The 20,058-nt window shown below is 43.0% G+C and overlaps 1 pseudogene across 1 annotated transcript; it reads left to right on the top strand.

Moving 5' to 3' along the window:
• The first annotated feature begins 16,484 nt into the window (after window positions 1-16,484).
• Window positions 16,485-16,898, top strand: LOC309341690 (large ribosomal subunit protein eL31 pseudogene; annotated as a pseudogene). Its single transcript has one exon. The product of its transcript is annotated as a large ribosomal subunit protein eL31 pseudogene (transcript).
• The last annotated feature ends 3,160 nt before the right edge of the window (window positions 16,899-20,058 follow it).

Below are 20,058 nucleotides of genomic sequence, written 5' to 3'. Positions count from 1 at the left end.
GTGTGCCAATGGCCAACTATGACTCCTTCTCAGTTCAGTGTACCTGCATGATGCACATATTTGCTCATATGTGTTTGTCACTTTTACACATGGCACCTAAAGGTATTCACTGAAAACAACTAACAGTGTAATCCTCTGCATGTTTAATTGGAAGTAGGTTCCACTGAGTACAGTGTGGCTTATTTTCAGCTAAGATTGCATGGGGTTGCAGTTTCAGAAGTACAGAAGGGATTAAAAAAATTAAAAGTTTGAATTGGCCATCCTGTTCTGTACTTGTGTGTGTGTGTGTGTGTGTGTGTGTGTGTGTACATGCACCTATAGATATAGGTGTGCTTGAAGAGAAAAACCAGAGGAGAAAGAATCATGAAAGACTGAGAAGTAATGTTGCATATCCTAAGGATGTTATCAGAACACTTTGGTGGTCTTTGGGCCGTTCATCTTTTTACCTCTTTTAGAACATGAAAATAGGTATTGATGTGAAAATTAACTAAGAGAGAGATTAACACATGACGCAAGGCTAGTCCAGTGGTGGGGTGGTTTTTCAGGGAAGGAATACATTCTGGGCATCAGCAAAGAAGTTGAATTCTGAAGGCCGCTTTCCTCGCCAGCCATTTAACTTAACTAGCATGTTTGTGATTTACAGTATCAGCTCCGCTGCTGACACCTTTATGTCCCTCCCTCCCATCCCAGCAGGCCTCACAGACACAGCTCATGATAGATGCTGGTGAACTTTTCCTCTGATCACCTTCTGGAGAACTTTCCCATAATCTATTGTTTTCCATCACAGTGGAATACAAAACAAGTTTTTTCCTTCCACCCTTGACTTTCGCTTCCTAGCCATTTTGCCCTATCTTTTAAAGCAATGCTCGGAATTTATTACATCGGAGTGAAAGAAGTTTTAAGCTCCTTCCCTCTTTATCCCACTCCTTGAACTTAAAATGGTCCAAAGTAAATCAACGTAATGGCCAACCGCCTTACATTGTCACGGGACTGCTTTATACGCCGTGTTGTCATGTTATTTAGAAGACTTAATTGAAAACCTCAAAAGAGCAGAGCTTGTTTTCACTTTGTCTGCCTTCTGTACACTGTATGGAAGTATACAAAGGCCCACAATAAGCTTCGTTAAGCAAAAGAAATTGGAAGAGGCAATGGGAATATTCCCATTTTTAAAAGCAGACGATATCCATTCCTCAGACAAGAAACACTATTAGTTTAATGACCAGTATTGGCTGTTACTAGCTTATACTCTACAGCTCCAAGTAGCTACATGACACAGTCTAACTCTCTCCTGAAAATGCTTATTTAATCCCAAATTATCAGCATTAGTTGGACTGCTCATCAGCATTCAGCCCCACTGCTGCATAAAGACAAGAAATGGGGATTTTGGTAAACATGAGTAGGAGAAAAAAGACTGAGGGGAGACTTGAACTATGGCCACCAACTTTCTTCACTGGCCCTGCTCTTTTGCCTTTCCAGTGGTACCTCAGTTTATGAACCTAATCTGTTCCAGAAGTCCGTTCTTAAACCAAAACTGTTCTTAAACTGAGGCGTGCTTTCCCTAATGAGGCCTCCCGCCACCGGTGCGCTTCCACTGTTCGGATTCCGTTCTTAGACCGGGGTAAAGGTCTCAAACCAAGACACTATTTCTGGTTTTGCAGAGTTTGTAAACCAAATTGTTCTTAAACCGGATTGTTCTTAAACCGAGGTACTACTGTATTATTTATTTGTTACATTTATATTCCATATTTCCTCCTAGGAGCCCTCCCAGTTTTATTCTCACAACAGCCTGGTGAGGTAGGTTGAACTGAGAGATGTTAACTGGCCCAAAGTCACCCAGGGAGCTTTGTTGGCTGAGTGGGAATTTGAGTCCTGATCTCTCGGGTCCTATTCTGACACTCTAAGCACTACACCACACTGGCTCCTTTAGAAGTAGAATGCTATGTAGAAATTTAGCAGGTGGTGTCTATTCCCCTTCACCAGCGGTGCCATCAGAGTATGATTTGGGGTCCAGGCCCCACTCAGCAGATGGCCTTGAATGCTGCAGACATAGCTCAACACATTTTGCAGTAATACCATCTAAAGAGAGCCCTCCACGAGGCCATTTAGTTCAAAATCTTAAATTTCTCAATGGCAGCACTGTCTATCACTTTCTCTCCATGCCAGAAAAGCATCGTACACTGGACTACTTTTGGGCCTGATATCAAGAGCTATTAGATTTGCAAGTAGTAGAGAGTTGTATTGCGTGGTTGCCCAATACTTGTTGTATTTACTCTGCTGGTTCTTAAACAGATTCTGACCACTTTCAAAATTTTCAAATTCCTTTCATTTGAGGTGCTCTGAGGACCCTGCACACCAAGGTTTCTTCCTTTCTGTTTTGTGAGTGTATTCTGCAACATGTCACTGAGGCAATAATAGACATACAGTCCCACCATAAATGATGATAAGACACGGGTTTTCCACATCCTCTCCAGAAAATCAGTGATATTGAAGAAAACATTCTAGTCCAGTGCTTCCTAATTAGCTAAATATTGCAGACCCCCCCCCAGTTGTTCAAAAGCCAAGCCAAGCCATGGCCCCCCTGCTTTTGAAAATTTTGATATCTCTTTGGTAGTTTTTGTTATCTGAATGGTGCCACAGACCCCCCCCGGGTAGGTTATACTAACCCCCTGAGGTCCGCAGACCACCAATTTGGAACCACTCTTCTTGACATTTGAACTGTAGCCCAATACTGCCTATGAAGTCATTTTAACGAGTTCCCTCATATAAAGCTAGATACTTATTTCAGTGGGTGGGTTTCCCATGTTTCGTCCCCTGCCTTAGCTTGAATTTCTGCACCAGTGTCTGATTCCCAGGCTTTTTAAAGCATGCCTGTAGAATTAAGGGCTACGTTTAATAAAAGAGAACATATTATTGAAATTAGACCCTTTTCACCTCTCAGCAATTCGTTCACTAATTTTTTATGTTGTGTTAATGGAGCATTTATATTTAAATGGATAGAAGTTAATGTTTCTCCCAGGACTGGTTGTTCAAGCTTATTTTGCCAACCTATGTGCTTTTGATTATATCATCCAGCTGAACACAGATTTGTAGTTTTAAACCCTAACCCCTTAGACCCAGCTCTTTAGAAAGAAACACAGCAAAACTATCCATAGAGAAAACCAATGCCATAAAACTTTTGGTAACAAAAACCTTTAAATTTCCTTTAGAAAAAGAAAAAGAAAAAGTGACACACTTTGCTAGCTAAAAAGTCCTCAAAAAGATTAGTTTTAAAGTTTGCTGGTTAACATTTTTTTGGTTCCCACCTCTTGATCGCAAGGACTCCAATGCAACATACATATAAAATGTTAGAAACAATCATAGTAACTTTGCAAATAAAGAATACACAGTTACAGAGAAACCTTTAAAGCAAGCGTTGGTATCATGACCACAAAGTGAATAACTCAAATACAAATACCACTAAATGTCTGGGAGGAGAAAAGCGTAGTTTTAACCTGGCGCCTAGTGTTGGAGCCTGCTGAATTATCCCGAGGATTGCCTAAGGACCATTAAGTTAAGAACTGCTTTGTACTGAAATATCTTCACCTTCCATTTCTATGGGTCAATCGTACATTGTAGATAAATCTTTTCATAATCAAATCTTTCCCCTGCCTTCCCCACCCGACAGATAGTTGAGCAGACAGACGTTGCAGTCTGCTTCCAGACTGTTGCCATTTTGCTGGCAGGACTCAATTGCATACCAGCAAATTCAGGTTACACAATTCGCTCACAACTCGCAGTCAAAACCACCCACCAGCTGACAAGGAGGTAAAGCTGAAGCCCTAGGCGCTTTAAGGCACCACCTGTCAAATTTGGCCCACGGGGCTAGGATCCGATAAGGCTTTGACCTGCAGAGCCAAAATGGTTCCCCAATCTTAGATGGTGGTCTATTACAAAAATCAAATCTTCAAGTAGAATACAGTCAATACTCAAGAGGTTAGAATCAACAGGTGGGGCCTACAACATTATCTATGTACATACAGTGGTACCTCGGGTTACAGACGCTTCAAGTTACAGACTCAGAAATAGTACCTCGGGTTAAGAACTTTGCTTCAGGTTGAGAACAGAAATTGCATGGTGGCGGGAGGCCCCATTAGCTGAAGTGGTACTTCAGGTTAAGAACAGTTTCAGGTTAAGAACGGACCTCCAGAACAAATTAAGTTCTTAACCCGAGGTACCACTGTATTAGCAGCTTAAAATCCAGCAAGGTCACCCACTGCATCTCAAGCCACGTTTTTATGTTGCTTTACAGACCAGAGATGGAGCAGGGACGTCTTCTCCCCATGCACATTCCTTGATTTGTTTCCCCAAACTCCTGTTCAATGCAGCTGTCATCTGCACATTCACAACAGCTGTCTCAAATGCACACACCCCTCAGCTTAACTGTGGCTTACACTGTCAAATTCATCTTTTAAGTGGCTGTTATTATTTTAGAGCATAATGATACTAGGAGTCCAGGTATATAAGCCATGACAGTTATAGAGCAGCTCTCCCAAGGTTTTTGTCTCCCAGGATGCATGCGCACCATACATTTAAAGCACATGGTGTCCCCCAGAGAATCATGGGAATTGTAGTTTACCCCTCGCAGAGCTACAATTCCCTTAACTACAGATTCCAGGATTCTTTGGGGGAAGCCATGTGCTTTAAATATATGGTGTGGATATGACCTGAATTTGAACTCCAGACAAAATAATAATTTGAAATTTTCAGCCGTTGCATCTAACTTTAGACACCTGGTTTTCAAAAACAAAACCACCTGTTCTTTCTTTGTACACGGAAGTACAGTGCGAAAAGGGGAAACCCTTAGGTGACGTTGGACAAGAGGAAATGCGTATATGACCCATTCTGAAGCAGACATTGGAGTTCCCAAGAGTGGTATGTTTTGCAGAGAAATGCATTAAAAAGCAGTTGCTCACAGCAAGTGTTTTACTTTATGGGTATTAGAGTGAATGGAAAACATCTTGGTTCTTCTTGCCAATGGCAGAAAATAAAGGTCAAGCAAAGATAACAGGACTAAGATTGCATGGTTATTCCACTCTTATAGAATTGAAAACATCAGTTTTGAAAAATATGAAAGAATAGATATTACTAAATAGAACAACTGCTCTATTAACTTTTGCAAGAAAATGGAAGGACTTATTTTTATGGTCCTTTTGATACCAGGTGAATACTTAAAAAATAAAATTATCCCAGGCTTTTTAAAATAAAAACCCCCACACACTATGATTTAACTGTTTTGAACCACTGTGTTATATGTCATGATTGTTGTCATCTAGTACTATTTATGTGTTTTCTTGCATTTCTGTTCCACCTTTCTCCCATCACGGAACCCAAAGCAACATACATGAGGTGCCTAGGTGTCTCTCATCCAAGCAGTAACCAGACAAAAAATGGACTTACCCTCAGCAATTTAGTGCCTGCATTGCCCTCAGATTATAACAACTTGTAGGGAGTTCCTGATCTTAGATGAATGCACCAGAGGAAAGATGTGTCTTGGTTGTTAGGAAGAAAGGACTTAGAACTACAGAGATTCCAAAGACAAGAAAATGAACAGAGGCAGGAAGGAAACGTGCACTAAAGAGGAGGTGACAACACTAGGCCTTTAGGACCTCAGGGATTTCTGTAGTCTGGTATCCAAATAACTCATTCATCAGTCACAGTTCCAACTTCACTCATTGGCTAAAAACACTGAAAAGCAGTAGCAGCCAGGCTGGCTTATCTCATAGAAATTGCTCAGAAGGTGCCTGCACGTTTTGCTTTATAACTTTTCTTCTAGCATGTCTATAGTAGGCCTTTAAAAACGAAAAAAGCTCAGAGTCATGGGCCCTAGTACAGTGGCACCATTCGCACCATTATAAATCCTGCCATGCTGGCAGAGGAGCATGGTTTGGAGCCTCATCGTTCTATAGACATTCTGCCACTATACCGTACTGTTAAACAAGTTGTGCTTGGTTTTGTAAGAATCTTAGAACAAGAGCAGGAAAATGTGAACAGAAACAGACTCTCCAAGTGTCCCTATTTTCCAATGACACCCCTGATTTAGAGAAGCCGTCCTGGTTTCTGATTTGACCCCAGAATGTCCCACTTTTCCTTAGCATGTCCCTATTTTCATTGGAGAAATGTTGGAGGGTATGGAGTTATCTGACCACCAGGCCGTCTGAGGCCAACCCTGTATAGGGAAGTTTTTTAAAAAAATATTTAATGTTTTATTATGTTTTTAGATATGTTGTAAGCTGCCTAGAGTGGCTGGGGCAACCCAGTAAGATGTGTGGGGTATAAATAGTAAAATTATCATTATAGGATGGGCTGTCCCTATTTTAATCCATCAAATGTTGGAGTGTATTCAAAAAGGGTATTTCACAGACACAATTGCCTAAGGCAATTGAAAATTTCACTGGAAACTTTCAGCATGTCTGGAGTTTTAAGTTGAGGAATGCTGCAAAAACAGGTGTTGTCTGACACTGGCAATCGTTAGCTTTCACCTTGATGGATGGGAGTTTAATCTGTCTTTTATATGATAGCCAAAAGCCAGCAAAGTCAGTGTCTGAAAGCAGATGAGGTACTTAGTGCATGCTTGTAGGTGACAAGGAACTATCCACTTTTCTCTTACAAATGGCATTTTTAATGATCTCTGCTGTTTCACCATTAAATTTTAAACTGTGATGCATTTTATATTACACTATCAATAAATGCATATTCCCATTAATGGGCTTTTTAATGAGTTCATGATCAAATTAATGGGTTTTGAAGGTTTTACCAAAAACAAACAACCTCATTAGCTAAATTCTGTAGGGAGGCTTTGCAGTTGTTCCAGACTGCAAAGGGCTCCTGGAGGTGAAGGGCGAAGTGTCGGTCACAAAGTCAAGCTGGAAGTGCTGAGAACTTTCTTGGCCTGGTGTGAGGTGATGGGTTTGGGTGGGGTAGGCCCCATGTTGAAATCCCCATGGAACTCATAGAATCCTACACTCATAAGAAGCAAGCTACCTTGCTACTGCAAGATACAGTAATGGCTGCCACCAGGGAATAGGCAATGGTGGTTCACACACCATAGATTAAAGCACATTTGAAACATATTTCCCACCCTCCACAGAATCCTGGGAACTGTAATTTGTTAAGGGTGCCTGGAACTGAGGTTTTGTGAAAGGCAAACTATGGTTCCCAGGATTCTAAGAGGGGGAAGTGTGCTTTCAATGTACTTTAGATCAGCCTTCTTCAACTTTGGGTCTCCATACATTCTTGGGCTACAATTCCCATCAGCCTGAGCCAGCTTAGCCAATGATCAGGGATGATGGGAGCTGTAGTTCAACAGTGTCTAAGGGTGAGGAACTCTGCTTTAGATTATGGTATATATACATAAGAACATTAATGGCAGATAAGGCTAACAGTGGGTACTAGTCATTGTGACCATTAGCTCCAGCATCTGAAGCTGAATGTTGCTGACGAACAGCTGCTGGGGGACAACAGTTGGGTGATGATGGCCGTTAAGCAAGTGTCCTGCTCATGGGCTTTCTGATGGGAAGTTTTGCTTCTACACATGACTCTGGCTAAACCATTTTAAGCTGAGACATTCCTTCATCACCCTAGAATGTTCAGTTCACATTGAGTTCATGAGACATTGCATCCTGACCTGTTCTTAGTGCTTGGTTGACCACATCTATGGATGAATGCTATATATCAATCACTAGTAATAGTTTAATAAGGAGGTTTTCATGCCTGCCTAATTCTGTGTTCCCTTTCCCAGCCTTTAATCTATTGATGATTAATGCCTATATGCAACCCTTGCATTGTATTTGTGTTAACCAATCAGCAACAAGCACATATGTGGCAATGCTGTAATATTCAATAAAAGGGACTCCCCGAGACATGCTCGAGAGATGCCTCCCATATGACACTTGTCACTCGTCTGTTGTTTATTTCAACCCAACAGCTTTCCATGGGCTTTCCATGGGCAATTGGTAAGCCGTGTGAGAACAGGAACTAGAGAGGTGCTGCAGTGGTGTAGCGTGGGGGGTGCAGGGGGGGGCCCGGCCGCACCGGGCGCAACATCTGGGGGTTAGGGTTAGGGGGCGCAAATCCACGGGTTAGGGGGCGCAAATCCATGGGTTAGGGGGCGCAAATTACTTGCCTTGCCCCACGTGCTGACAACCCACGCTACGCCACTGAGGTGCTGCTATATCCAACTCTATACAGAATGGTTATGAACAGAAGCCAAGTAAGAAGAACCATTAAATACATTGTGCACCTAAAAGAATAAGAAACAATAAAAAATATGGAAGCCCTGTTGCTGTCAAGGTTCAGAGAATCCTATCCCTCCCCTGGTGGCAGCCAAAAAAGCAGGTAAACAAGAAGAGTCCTTACCACGTAATTTATTCAGTATTCACAGAGAGAGACAAAGAAATGTAGTCCCTATTCAATAATGGTGTTGTTCTGGGTAAAGCCCAACCCCCTCCGTCTCTTTTATTCGACGTCATCCCTGCGCTGGCTGATCTGGGCTTTCTGTCTCAGAGCTTTCTGTTTGGCTGATCTCACTGTACGCCTAGTCCTGGAAGGGGGGGGGGGGTTTCAGGAATGCTCTACAAAGACACAGAGTCTGTCAGCTGTCTCTTCCCCGGTGTTTCTCCTTCCTGATACTTCTCTCCCAGTATTTCCCAGCTTTTACCCTCTGAAGTCTCTGAACTATGTCCTTCTGTAAACCACTGTTCTAAATACTGTCCTCCTCAGGAAGGTTCAGGAGAAGGGGGGGCAGCCCCCACCATTCCTCCTCAGTCCAGCCCACTGCACATGTACCAGTCCAATGCTCACCATTATCTCTATTGCCTGATGGAAATACTTGACACAAGAAGCACTCTGTCTCTATAAGCTTTCTGCAAAGGCTCCCTCCCTTGGCTGGGATCCAAGGAGCTACTTTAGGTGTGCCTAATGGCTTGGGTATGCCTTGAAATTACACACACACACACACACACACACACACACACACACACATATTGCATTGAGGAGGAAGAAATAGCTGTGCCTCTGGAATCTCCTCCCAGAACAACAGCTTTACTTTAAGGCTGTTGCTACGCCAGGGTAGAAAAAAAAGAAAAAGGAAGAAAATGATTTAATTGTTTTATGAGCTCTATCGATTGAAACTTCTGTAGAAACCTCATGCAACTAAGTGGAAATGGCTGTCTTCTAAATATAAACTAAGAACTAGAATGGTAGGAGTACAAGTCAAAAATCACCATTGCTAGAAAATCCTGGAAGAGGATAGAGAAAGCATAGGTGGACCAGAGAGGTGAATGTAGGGATCCCTGGGGTCTTGCAGTCATGTGGCCATTGCTGGGCCAGTCACTGGGGGCTGATGGAGTGGGGTGCTATGGCGCTCTGCTGTATGTTATGATGCAGGGCAGCCTTTGGTCCTTAGATGTTGTTGAACTGCAGCTCCCATCATCCCTGACCACTGGCCTTGCTGGCTAGGGATGATGGGAGCTGTAGTCCAACACCATCTAAGGAGCAAAGGTTAAGAAAGGCAGATGGGTGTCTCTCCATCATTATGAGTTCATTGGCTCCCCTTGTGTATGGGTGGCAGTGTTAGCACAATCCCTGATTGGTTGCCACTTGAGGTGTTTCCAAAGATGTCCCTGCCATTGTTATTCCTATTTTGCAATTTCTAGCTGGGGCGCTGTGGGTTAAGCCACTGTGTCGCTTGGGCTTGCCTGAGCTCCCGTTGCTCGGTCACTGCTCCTGCCAACCTAAGCAGTTTGAAAGCACGTCAAAGTGCAAGTAGATAAATAGGTACCGCTCCAGCGGGAAGGTAAACGACGTTTCCGTGCCATGCTCTGGTTTTGCCAGAAGCGGCTTAGTCATGCTGGCCACATGACCTGGAGAAACTGTCTGTGGAAGCAATCAAACGCCGGCTCCCTCGGCCTGTAAAGTGAGATGAGCGCAGCAACCCCAGAATCGTTTGCGACTGGACTTAATTGTCAGGGGTCCCTTTACCTTTCCTAGCTGTGTGTAGGATACTGATAGCAGTTCTGCCAGCCTGGCCCCAATCCCAGCATAATTAGAGGATATAATTTGTATTTTCCATTTGTTAATTTGAATTGCATTTCAGCACCTGTGGCCCAAGTCAGGGACAATAACAGGATTTATCTGGAAAAGAAATGTTAAGAAAGATGCTGCCTTCAGGGGTGGAAATGTATTTTCCAGTCTTAAAGGAGGTGCTAGAACATTGCTAAGTGAACACCTTTGGTGTGAGTACTTTGCTTCCAGCACATTTTAATTCAGTTATGGAGATGGGCCATTCTGGCATCCCCATGAAAGGTGGAAATGTTTAAGGGATGAGGAAAAAAGGATGTTTAATCTATTTTCTGGAGTAATTTACACATGTTAATTGCCATCATGAAGATGTCAACATTTGACCTTTTGGGTACCAAAATGAGAGGACAAATTCTCGCAAACACACAAGAAATGTTTAAGCATGTTCCTTTGTACATAGAATTGTAAGATTAAATAATATGACCTAGTCATTTACGTAAGTTTTACTTCACACTTGAAACCTCAATATTAATATGTAGCCTGTGCAGGAAATTCAGGTCACAATCCTATATGCACATACCTGGGAGTAAGTCCCTCTGAGCCCAAATAGAGTTTATCTCTGAGTAGATGGTAGCAATTTAGAGGGTTGTCCATCTTGATATCAAGGCTGTCTTTTGAATTTACCTTATTTTCCAGGGTACACATCATCAATGGCCCAGGATACAAAAAGGTTCCCCACTCCTGTGGTATTTGGTTGTGCAAATGAAACTGATTTGAAGGAGGTGTCTTTTGTCATCAGGCCATTGGAACATGGTGAACTGCTACGCAACTATCATGAGTTGATGATGCAGGAGGTTACACTAGAAGAGTTGTTCTGCCGCTTCATCTTGCTATCATTTGGCGCAGATTGACAGAGACAATGTGTGTCTAGACAGATGTGTGCCAACGAGGCAGATATGCAGTGTGTAGACATGCTTACTCAGAAGTAAAACACACTGAGTTCAATGGAGCTTACTCTCTAGTAAGCACGTCCGGGACTTTTACCTTGGAGCCAAATTGCATGTCTGTTAAGGTGTTTTGCATTTAATGTGACTGCTTTCAAGAAGCGAAGTAGCAGGGCAATGCTGATACTTGCAGTGGAGGAAAAGGGCATTGAATGCCTCCCACTTTTGCACCCAGAATGTAGAGGTATAAGAAAAGTCTTTGCTGTTCTCCTAGCTGGGCAGTGGCAGGAATAGGGAAATGAGAAAATGTCCTCTGAAAATGAAAGCTCTTCACCACCCCGAAAATCTCAATACTTATTTTGGAAAACATTCTGCATTAAAATCAGATGAACAATCAGTAAAACAACTGTCTGATGATCTGAAATGCTTACCAATTCCTTCCAATACTGTAACAGTGACACAAGAGAGATGTAACTGTTTCTTGTTTCTTTTTTTATTGTGCTGCAACTATATATATATATATATATATATATATATATATGTGTGTGTGTGTGTAAATAAACTTATCCTGGAGTGCTTAAGGACACGGGTGGCGCTGTGGGTTAAACCACAGAGCCTAGGACTTGCTGATCAGAAGGTCGGCGTTTCGAATCCTGCGACGGGGTGAGCTCCCATTGCTCAGTCCCTGCTCCTGCCAACCTAGCAGTTCGAAAGCACGTCAAAGTGCAAGTAGATAAATAGGTACCACTCCGGCGGGAAGGTAAACGGCATTTCCGTGCGCTGCTCTGGTTTGCCAGAAGTGGCTTAGTCATGCTGGCCACATGACCCGGAAAAACTGCAAACAAACGCTGGCTCCCTCGGCCAGTAAAGCGATATGAGCGCTGCAACCCCAGAGTCGGTCACAACTGGACCTAATGGTCGGGGTCCCTTTACCTTTACCTTTATCCTGGAGTGCTAGCTGTGCAGGCTTCACACTGGCCCTGCCAGCAATGTGGGAACCAGGGTGAACTGAAAGTTCTGATGCATCTCTCCCTTCCCCCCCGCTGCCACCAAGTAGTGATATTGTGAGCCCGTGTGGTGTAATGGTTGGAGTATTGGACTAGGACCTGGGAGACCAGGGTTCAAATCCCCCACTCAGCCATGAAGCTCACAGGGTGACCAAGGGCCAGTCACTGCCTCTCAGCCTAACCTACCTCACAGGGTTGCTGTGAGGATGAAACAGGGTGATACAAGAGCCATGTACACCACCATGAGCAACTTGGAAGAAAAAGGTGGAATATAAATGCAATAAATAAAATAATAAAATACATATGGGGTGTGAATGTAATACTGATAATAATAGTTTCTTCTTTGCTTGGGTAGATAATAAAGAGGAATGTGCAAATGTGAAGAAACCAACCTGCTACTGCATAAAAAGTAAAATTCAGAGAGACATTGCACATACCTTTGTAAATCAAGAAAATATTTAATAAAAATACATTTTAAAAACAGTAAAATTCATCTTTATGGCTCTGGCCACTTCTCCCTCTTGCCCTGTTTACCACTGGCATGTTCTTCTGCCCCTGCCTGAAGGTTACCCAGAAGGGAAGATGGGCCTTTGGTCTGAAAATGTTTGCCACCTGCAGTCTATCTCTGATTGAAAATGGCTTTCCAGGGTTTCAGACAGGGCTCAAATCCAGGCTGAGATGCTGGCAATTGAACCAGGGGCATTTCACCTGAGAAGCATAATTTCTGCCACTGAATGGTGACCCTTCTCTGTTAAGGCATATTCTAAAGACATAAGACCCAAAACATAAACTCTGGAAGCGAGTGATAAACACAGCTATGAAGGTGGTTAAGGAGACACCTGTGATGGAGGGAATTGAGGGCCCAGGTGCCATGTTTTATTGGGGCAACTGAGTCACACACAGAGGGCAAGCAAGAGGAAGCGGTCGTCAAAAGTTAAATAGAACCAATGGCTTTTTAACCACATGCTAGAGGGAGCAAGTCAGACCCCGGACTGGCAGGGATTGTGATCAAATGGAGAAAGACTGTAAGCCAAGGTGTTAAAGGAGCAGGTGATACAGCAAGCCTGGAGTGGGAATCTGAACCCCAGGTACATGCGGATTAAAGATGTAGCAAAGGGGCAATAAATATTGATACTACCCTTTTGTAATATCACCCCATGGGAAAGAATCTTTGCCGGATGTTCGGGCCTGAGAACGGTTGGGGCTGGGAGAGCTGTTTTGACAGCAAACAATGCGCTGCGAGCCTGAAAGAATTATATGTTCTGCAAGCAAACCGGAACACAGGAGGGAGAAGGCAGGGAGACCCAGCCGCCTGGGAACGCCAGCCTCCTGGGCGCTTTGAAGAGGCCTGAAACATAACCCTTTTATATAGAACCGACTAAAAAGACACAGCTGGTTCAGCAGTGTATGTCTTAAATAAAATGAGGAGTAATACTTTTCAGAGGAGAATTAGGGCGAAAGATTAACAAAAAGGATCCCAATAGCTCGAAGGTGTTTTGTTTTTAACTTGACGGTGCCCTTAACCAATAAGATAGCAAGGAAGTGTTTGGTTCCCAAGGTGTTCAGAGAGAATAAATGCAGGTGGGGAACTAGATACCCCAAGAAACTTGCCGTGGAATCCTATACATGCCTACTCAGAAGTAAGTCTGCTGAGTTCAACTGAATTACTCCCAATAAGTGGATTGCAGCCTTACACCACAAGCGAGGACACCGTCTCTGTGACTTAAAAAAAAGGGTGGGTCATGTGGATTTAGAGAAGTACAGAAAAGTGAACAATTTTTTTTTAAAAAATATGTTTTTATTTATGTTGGAAAGCACCTAGAGTTGCCGGGGCAACCCATTCAGATGGGCGGAGTACAAATAATAAAATTATTATTGTTGTTATTAAAATAAAACCAGCTATAATCCTCTGGCAGCTCTCACCTGGGCTGTGTTCCACTAACTGCAATCTAATGCATGCCTGCTCAAAAGTCCCAGTGAGTTCAATGGGGCTTGCTCCCAGGTAGGCATGTATAGAATTGCAGCCTGGGAGTGGGGTGGTATGTGTGAGAAATGGGTAGAAATGCTTTTAGCATTGTGCTCACAGGGTAGGTTCCTCAAAACCTTTGGTTGTATACTAGTAGTTCGAACTATAGGACAGAAGGAGTGGCAGTTTCTCAGCGCAAGCTTTTGCATCATTGCATGTATGAGTGACATGATTTGATCCCTGGCATTTTCCGTTAAGCAATCTTATGCGGTCATGCTGATGAGATTTGAATTCAACTCTTCCAATGAGCATGTCCATGTGTCCCACAGTCATCCATTACAGCACCCAAAGAGCAGACTGAATGGGCACATAGGTCACCATGTCACAGCTGTATTCCAATGCAGATTATGGTAGCAATTTCTAAATTTGCATATAAGGCAAAAATATACAACACATAAATGCAGATGTCATGCAAATCTGTGTGATCTTTTGCCCCTTTTTTGTGTGACACTCCCAATTCCTAGAGAGTGGTCCAAGTGAGCTAGATGGCTCACTGATATAATGCAATATCAACAATTCTCTACATACTGTAGGCCAGGGGTTGGCAAGGTTTACCTCACCTGGGCTGGTTCACTCCAGCAGAAATCCCACTGTGAGCCAGATTGTGCATGCGCCTGTGTCTATGTCTGCACAGAGACGATTTCCAGCGCTACAGAAGCAAGTCCCCATGCTGCGCCAGTTTAGCGCAGCATGCAGGGACTCGCCGAATGGGCGGCTTGGTTCGGAGGCAGCTCATGGGCTGGTTAAACGACCCCCATGGGCTGCTTGTGGCCCATGGGCCTTGGGTTGCTTACCCCTGCTGTAGGCTGTCTAGGAGTTCCATATCATTGGAGAGGCTCATCCCATTGGAAGAGTTAGAGTATTTCCCAGTGATCAGTTTCAAAGTGCAGAGGCACCTTATGAGACCTGCCAAAGCCACAGTCTCAAGGGCGGTCCAAAAATGCAGGCAGCAGTTCCTCCAATTTTGTAGGATCAACGCAACTGCAATTCTGTGCACAGTTGATTTGTGGTAAGCTCCATTAAACTCAGTGGTCCTTACTTTCGACAGCGAAAGTCCAACTTGTCAAACACATTGAATTTTAACAAGGAGTTCTCCAGTGAGCTTTTAATTAGTAATGCAAACCATCTTGCAAAGAAGTGTTACCATTTAAACTGCTAGGGTGAAGTAAGAATTCCATCGAAGAGAAGAAACCTCTGGACAATTATTTACCTCATTCTTTTACTTCCTCTGTGCGAATCGGCCTCTTGAACTTGAAAGCCTCCTTATCACTGCATTCACTTGCCAGATGATGATGTCATCATTCCTGCTCTGAAAAAAGTCCTGGAGCCGAACTTTCCTGCAAAACCCCCACCCCACCTGCCAGTAGTTCCTAGAACAGTTTGCCCATGAACAGCTGTAGCAGGAACAAATTTTAAAGTTCACCATCTGATGATTGCACGATGAAATCATAAGTACCTGTAATGTTTCTCTAAATGATTAAATGGTAGAACGGATTTATTTTTTTTAAAAAACCACCAGGATTTGGCAGCTGGATATTTATTTGCTTATTTGATAAAGATTTTCATTAGCTGCCAGCCCACTGTCTGCCCCGTTTGTTTCCTCCATGTTACGGCTTTTATTTGGAAAAAGCATGCTGGAACAGAGGTAGCCACTCATTTTAGGGCTGTATCTGATTGAGGCTACTGTAATAAGCTGCTAATGCTTGTCCCAGGACAATTGAAAGGGTGGAGCAGGAGAGGGCAGGAGGCAAGGTCGGAGGTTGGCTTCCTGAGTAGGATGGAGAACGCAGCAGTTTCAGACTGGAAGTGGCCTTGACACACCGCTCTCAGTCTCCACAGAGCATTACGAGGGGGGATGGAAGGGTGCCCTCTATCCAGCATTAGTCATTGTCAAGTTGTCTGCCTTAGTATTCATGTCAATATGACATTTTTGTAAAAGAAAAAGAGAAACAAAGGACAAGGAGCTCCTTCTCAGGATATTTGAACAAGTTTCCATCAAAAACTCTTCCTCCAGACCAGTGCTGGATTTACGTATAAGCTAAACAAGCTATAGCTTAGGGCCCCACTCTCTTGGGCCCCCCAAATTTTTTTAAAGGAAAAACAACAACACTGGATGTACATTTCAAAAATATAAGATAAAAAACAAAATAAAACCTGCATACAGCAACAGTGTTTTGTGATGTGTAGGCTCCTATTTGTTATGTGCAAATGTCTTTAGAGACTTATTAGGTCCATCAATTTCCATATAGCATATATTCAATACAAAAAAAAACCAAACAGTGACAATTTGTTGTTGACAAAGGACAGCTGGACATATAAAGGGCCCCATTACCTTCAGTAGCTTAGGGCCTCATCAAACTAAATCCAGCCCTGGTCCAGACAGTTAGTCAGGCCTAAAATCTGTCAACATCAAAAGCTCAGCTAAGGCTTTCTGGTCTGGTCCTGAGCAGGATGGCTCCTGGAAAGAAAGGTGGTGAAAAGAAGGACAATCAGCCATCAATGAGGTGGTTACTTGGGAATATATTATAAACATTCACAAATGGATCCATGGCTTGGGCTTCAAGAAGTGGGCTCCTTGTGCTCTCAAGGAGATCCATAAATTTGCAATGAAGGCGATGGGGACTCCTGATGTACGCATTGACACCCGCTTGAACAAGGCTGTCTGAGCAAAAGCAGTAAGGAATGTTCCTTATCGTATCCGTGTTCGTTTATCCAGAAAACGCAATGAAGATGAGAATTCGCCTAATAAACTGTATACACTGGTCACATATGTGCCAGTTACCACTTTCAAAAGCCTACAGACTGTTAATGTGGATGAAAACTAATCTTTCATTACAATAAAAATGTTATGACATAAAAAAAAAAGCTCAGCTAAGTTGAAACTAATGTGCTAAAAGCAAAGGGGCTTGGTCCTCATCACGATCTTTATTTTAGATCTTTGAGTGGGAGTCAGTGGAGCCACTTTGTGAATGGAAGGAGTATCCATTCACAGAAGGAGAGTTACACTCCTGGAAGAGGTCTTTCCAGGAGTGTAAATCTTCTTCCATGAATGGAAGCTCCACACCATTGTATCCCTGCCCTTTGTTCTGGGGTGTACCTGCCGGCATTTGATGGAGGGAAAAGTAAGTACATGCTTGTTAGATACAGTATGATTGCATATAACCATCATGAGCCAAAATCCTCATGAATGCACAATAAAAAGGACATTGGGGTGTGTGTGTGTGTGTGTGTGTGTGTGTGTGTGTGTGCAAAAACTATCTATAAGCCTCCTTTCGATAAAAATCGGAGCTGATTTGCTCCAATAGCTTTTGCCCTTGAGTTCTTTAAAATAGGACTTCTGAGAATCCCATATATAGTAGCTGGCTGAGCAATGTAACATATCAGCAATTTGAAAACAACAACAGCTATTGATTTTGATTTATTTTCCAAACTTTTTCATGATGAGGAGTTTCCTCTGAAGTGTCTTACTTGTGCTGTAAGTTTACCTTTGAAAAGGACAAGTTCATAGATTGTTTAAATGCTTGCCAGGAATAGTTAGATTTTTTTCTTACAGAATGTGTGAGTAACTATGTGTTATTTGACTAATACTTCCAAATTTTTGCCCGTACATGTCAGTTCAGAAACAGGTCATGAACTTGGATGACTGCAGAGAATTAGATTACTTCTCATAGTGATATTTCCCCTGTACTCTTACAGTAGCAGTAGCAACAGAGGATCCTAGATTATGTATTCATTTACTTCAATTGTACAGACTCAAACACACATTAGCATGGTAGAAAATGTAAACCATACAGATTTATTTAGGGATCTGAGGCCCATGTTAAAGGTTGCATGGGTTCATATGGGGAGCAGGCAGTTTCTGAGACAGGTAAAAGTAAAGGTAAAGGACCCCTGAATGATCAAGTCTAGTCAAAGGCAACTATGGGGTCCAGTACTCATCTCGCTTCAGGCTGAAGGAGCTGGCATTTGTCCACAGACAGCTTTCCGGGTCATGTGGCCAGCATGACTAAATCGCTTCTGGCTCAACAGGACATCGTGACGAGTGCCAGAGTGCATGGAAACACTGTTTAGCTTCCCGCCACAGCCGTACCTATTTATCTAGTTGTGCTGATATGCTTTTGAACTGCTAGGTTGGCAGAAGTTGGGGCGCAGCAATGGGAGCTCATCACTGTCGCGGGGATTCAAACCACTGACATTCTAATTGGCAAGCCCAAGAGGCTCAGTGGTAGGGATGTGGGTGGCACCGCAGTCTTTCTGAGATAACCTGGTCCTAAGTCACCATTGAGTTCTGAAAAGTCAGCATCACGTTAAATTGTTGTGGCTGCATATATACCATAAATTTAAAGCACACAGCTTTCCCCTGTCAAATCCTTGGAAGCATAGAAGCCAACTCCTAGGGGCCAAGGGGTCTTCAGCCCCTCCAATAAAATATTTGAGGCCCCCCTCCAAGTTGATGGGCATTGCCATTCAAATGATGTATGTGCACTGTGTCATGTGATCGATTACATGGGGTGGGGCTTACCTGCCCCTCTATTTTATTCAAGTTGGCATCCCTGCTGGGAAGTGTAGTTTACCCAGCACTCTGAACAAACTATGGTTTCAAGGATCTCTTTGGGAAAGTTATAGGCTTTAATGTCATGTGCTTTCAGTGCCTGATTTGTACACAGTCAACAAATGAGCAGTCGGTGTAAATGGAATGCAGTCGATTATATGCTCCTGTATGGATTGTGGAAATTAATCAAATTGGCATGTATTTCTTTTTCTTATTTTGATTCTCCGTTAGTTGTGGGGAGGGGGCTAGGGAGATTGCATGGAGAGAAGACTGCAACAAGCCTTGTTTGGACATACTTTCATGCCCATCTTCACTGCCTTCAGAATGCCTCGCTCAATGCTAAGTTCCAACATAAGGGTTGGAGAAAGGCGAGGGGAATCATTTACTATGAGATGTCAGCAAAGCACATGACAGTGCATTTTGTCCACCCGTTCCCCTTTTATTCTGTCCCCCAAAGAGAAACTTTAGGACAGTAAATACATGGAATTTCAGCACTAGGCAATTGTGATTAGTGTGTACATTTTTTTATTTTTTAAAAGGGAATATATCATTTACCATTAACTCCCAGGCCTGGAGCATTTGAAATAGGATAGGAAGCTTTGGTCTTGTCACAAATGCTGCTGCAACTTGTCCCGAGGAAGCCTTCATAATGGGGTCAGGTAGAGTTCAATGATCTACCAGCCCAGCACTATTTCAGAAATGCTAAGGTGCTCTTTCTACTGATCTCCCCTCTCTCCTCTCTCTCCCTCTCGCTGCCTGATATTAAATGGGTAGTTTTTACAACATCAATAAAGAACTTTCCTACCCAATTGCCCCGGACAAAGAACTGAAAGCCAGGTTTTAAAACTATGAAAACTTTGTGTTAGGTTCACATTAGATTGTTTTGCTGTGTCAAATACTCATTTGAGTTCAAAAGTTCAGATGAACCATGAACTTTGTCATTTCACAGCAGGCTGTTCTACAAATATAGCCCCAAAAGCAGGACGGGGGCAGGGGGAGAAGGGGGGGGGAGAAAGAAGGTGAGATGAGATCTCCTGCAATATTAGGGTGCCTTTGTTTACTCTGCGCCTTTAATTGTTTATTTAACTTAAAGATGGTTTTGCCAGGTCAAACTATGGAAGAAAGAACAGGTCTTTCTAAAGAACCCAATAACCTCACAATGGTTTAAAACAACACACATTCAGTGGCTAGTTCTTAATGCACAAGCTAAACTCAGCTAATCTTCTTAATAAATTGTGAAGTCTTGTATGCCTCACGGGCTCAGCGATGGCTTCCCTCCTGTCTGGGACAGCACAGAGTATCCAAACAAACGGGTCATGACACTGTGTATTTGTTTAAAACGTTTGAATCCATGTTTTGTAGTGATACAGTCTCTTGAACCGAACAGTTACACAATGGTATATGGAGCTTCAGTCAGGAAACTCAGTCATGGGACACCCTTTTTCTTTCACCATCATCATTTTTTTAAAATGT

This window comes from Podarcis erhardii (genome assembly GCF_964252035.2).
Source record: "Podarcis erhardii genome assembly, chromosome: 5".
NCBI lineage: Eukaryota > Metazoa > Chordata > Lepidosauria > Squamata > Lacertidae > Podarcis > Podarcis erhardii.
This window is presented reverse-complemented; position numbering and strand designations above follow the sequence as displayed.